General features: G+C 45.8%; 1 pseudogene; it reads right to left on the bottom strand.

Moving 5' to 3' along the window:
• Positions 1-2882: 2882 nt before the first annotated feature.
• Positions 2883-3661, bottom strand: LOC116483275 (uncharacterized; annotated as a pseudogene).

Raw genomic sequence — 3661 nt, 5'->3', positions numbered from 1 at the left:
TAGTCACTCCTTGCCCACTGAAGTCCACTGCCCCTCTCTCCCTTTATCGTACTTGCCTGGCAAAACCCCAACCATGATTAAACCCAACCTCTGACTCACTCTATGCTTGCACCAAAGTCCACAAACATTGATGAAGAATATCACACCATGGTGCTGCTCACTGCGTGCAGGTTAAAATCATGACCACAGCACTGCCTAAGCATCCTAACAAAATGTCCTCATTTGCTCATTTCTCCACTCTCTACAATTTCCCCTTGGTCCTTAAACCTCCATTAATCCCTGCTCAAACTTTTAGCTTGTTTCACACTTCATTAAGACAGAGCTAATAGAAACAATGGGTAGGAGGCCAGGCACAGTGGCTCATGTCTGTAATCCCAGCACTTCGGGAGGCCGAGGCGGGCATATCACCTCAGGTCAGGAGTTCGAGACCAGCCTGGCCAACATGGTGAAGCCCCATCTCTACTAAAAATACAAAAATTAGCTGGGTGTGGTGGCACATGCCTGAATCCCAGCTACTCAGGAGGCTGAGGCAGAAGAATCGCTTGAACCTGGGAAGCAGACGTTGCAGTGAGCTGAGATGGTGTCATTGCACTCCACCCTGAGTGACAGAGTGAGACTTAGTCTTAAAAAAACAAAACAAAACAAAAAGGGTAGGAGGTAGAAATGCCATCCTCTTCCTGCCTGCATTTGTTCTCATTTTCTGCTTTGCTGCTTGTTACAGTGGATGAAGTGTCCTCACTCATGCAGACTCATTCCTTCACTTGTGTTCTGGAACCTGTGGCCTGCTTCCTCCCTGTGGCTTTTGTTCCTGCAGTCCTCGCCTCACCCCTCTAGTGCTAGAATCATCAGTTTGTCATCTCTACTAGACCATTCAAACATCCCCTATAATCTAAAACAGGGATTAGCAAACTCTGTAAAGGGCCAGATAGTAAACATTTCAGGCTTGATGAGCCACATGGTCTCTGTCGATTGGCCTTGTGGTTGCAGCAGGAAAGCAGCTACGTATAATTTGTATAAATGAATGGCCATGGCTCTGATCCAGTAAGACTTTATTTACAAAACAGGTAGCATGAGAATGAATTTATTCCATGAGCCATAGTTTGCCTAATCAAGAATAGTATATAGCCTCTTACTGGGTTAGACAACCATGTGCTCTGTCAATAAAATTATGATGGAGGCTAGGTGCAGTGGCTCACGCCTATAATCCCAGCACTTTGGGAGGCCAAGGTGGCAGATTGCTTGAGCCCAGGACTTTGAGACCAACCTGGGCAACATAGTGAGACCATGCCTCCACAGACAATAAAAAAATTAGCCAGTCGTGGTGGCGTGTGCCTGTGGTCCCAGCTAGTCAGGAGACTGAGGTGGGAGGATCACTTGAGCCCCAGAGGTCAAGACTTCAGTGAACCAGATAGCTGGCAGGGAGGGAAGTGAGAATGTGCAGGGTCCAGGGTGATTTTTGAAGGTAATGGTTATGTTTTTATTTTCATGGATGTTTTGTGCATGTCCATAAGTTATTTTGGATATAAATGGCAAAATATAGGAGATAGCCACATCCTATTTTTATTATTGGCTGTTCAATTGGCTGTTTAATTTTTTCCATTATTTCTTTTAAAAAACACTTGAGTAGTTCTTTCCAAAATTGGTGGAGATTCTGCTATCTCTCACGTGATGATCACGACACCTGGATTAGTAGTTGGATCCCAGATGAGATCTATGACTGCTGGGTTCCCTGGGATAGGGTTGGTTTTGTGTGTGTGTGTTGGGGGGGAGATGTGTGTGTATGTGTGAGACAGAGAGAGAGAGAGAATGTGTGTACATGTGCAGGAGGTGCTCTGGAAGGGTCTCACCTAACAAATAAAACAGCCTTCACTTTTAGCCCACAATTACAGTCTGCATGCAATAGTTATTGCAAGGTTGCCTTTAAAGACATCCTCATACACTCTAGATCGCTCTCTTCTACTTAGCCATTTCAGAGCACAGATTAGGAAAAGCTTTACTGAAGTCTCATCGGTTGGATATGTTCTCTGCTTGGGGAAACTATGGCCACTATGAATAGAACCCTGTTTGCTGCCTGTTGTCACTCTCCGATAGTATCTCCAGGGCTAAGACACTATTGTAGAGAGTTGACATGTCTTCTCTGCTTCTGTGATGTCTCGACCTGCTGAGAGAAATTGGTGCAGCTATCCCAGGGCCTGAGTTAGCTCAGGATCCATCTCATCTCTAGGTAGTTAACCTGGGGTCCTCTGCCCTCTGCCCCTGCAGGGGTAGTGAGTGTCAACAGTCTTTCTGCCCTACCATGCCTGGCCACTGGGAGTATAACTGATTTCTTTTCTTTATCCTATCCCTTCTGGAATAACTAAAAGATTTCACAAAGAACTCAAAATTGAGACACAATAAACACATGCACAAATTGTGGCATTTACAATTTAGATTATTAGATTGTTGAATCTCTTTGTGGCCAAAGACCTGTACAGAGGGCTTTGGAGGGGTCACAGGGGGCCGGGAGTCAGAGGGGATGGTTTCTCAACCCAAGAGACAGGAGGTCAAACCTAAAGGAGAAGAAAAGCCAAGGATGATGTTAGATAAAAAGAACAAAAACAGAAGGGAGCCTGGGAGGGGCCCAAACCAAGGCGTCTAAAAGGAGATATCAAAATTGGAGCTTAAGTGGGGCTTAAAGAGCCAGAAGTAAAACTAAAGCATCTCAATCTGTAGCATCTTGCAAAAGGTAAACCTGGCTGTCACAGTTTTGGGGAGTACAATGCTTTTCCTTGGCTTCAGGAGACCCCCTTTCCCAACTCCTTTGACCTTCAAACATCGATTGCAGAATCAATGTTCATTGATTATTGTGCTTTCATTGGGACACAGTGCAGACATGAACAAATCAGCCCTGACTATGGTGGTGGCCTAGTCCATTTGGGCTGCTATAACAAAATACCTTAAACTGGGTGCTCACAAACAACAGAAATGTGTTTCCCACAGTTCTGGAGACTGGGAAGTCCGAGATCAAGGAACCGGCAGATTCGGTGTCTGGTGAGGGCCCATTTCCTGGTTCACAGATGGTGCTTTACATGATGGAGGGGGCAAGGCAGCCTTTTTTATGAGGCTCCCCCTCCACGACCTAATAAAGTCCCAAAGTCCCCACCTTATTACACCATCACATTTGTGATTAAGTTTCAACATATTAATTTGGGGAAGACACAAACATTCAGACCATGGCCGGTGGGCAAGGGCTGAATCCCCCTTGGGGCACAGCCCAGGGGATTGAGAACATTTGGAAAGGGAGAACTGGAGTGAACAAGCCATGTTGAAGGGTGAGTGAGTGCCCATAAGCCACAATCCTGGGAGTAGCATGATGGCACTGGACAGGCACACAGACAGGAAGAAACTGGCAGGTCTTTCCGGTGGTGACGTGAAACTCAAAGCCATTAGAAGGATGGCCACGTGTTCTGAAAACGAATCACCAGGGAGAAAGGAGCCTCTTCCACCCAGACATACCAGATACCTCTCACCTACCCAATTATGGCCAATATTTGGGAGCCAGGGTTTATGATTCAGAGTCAGTTTTTTTTTTTTTTTTTGCGGGGGGATTTTGAACCTTGGAGGAAAAGAATAAAGCCATTATGGAGAAAGCTGGGTGTATGAGTGGATTATAAGCCTGCAT

The sequence above is a fragment of the Hylobates moloch genome, unplaced genomic scaffold (genome assembly GCF_009828535.3).
Source record: "Hylobates moloch isolate HMO894 unplaced genomic scaffold, HMol_V3 SCAFFOLD_15, whole genome shotgun sequence".
Lineage (NCBI taxonomy): Eukaryota > Metazoa > Chordata > Mammalia > Primates > Hylobatidae > Hylobates > Hylobates moloch.
Note: the sequence above shows the minus strand (reverse complement) of the source record. Positions and strands in the feature narration are given on the sequence as shown.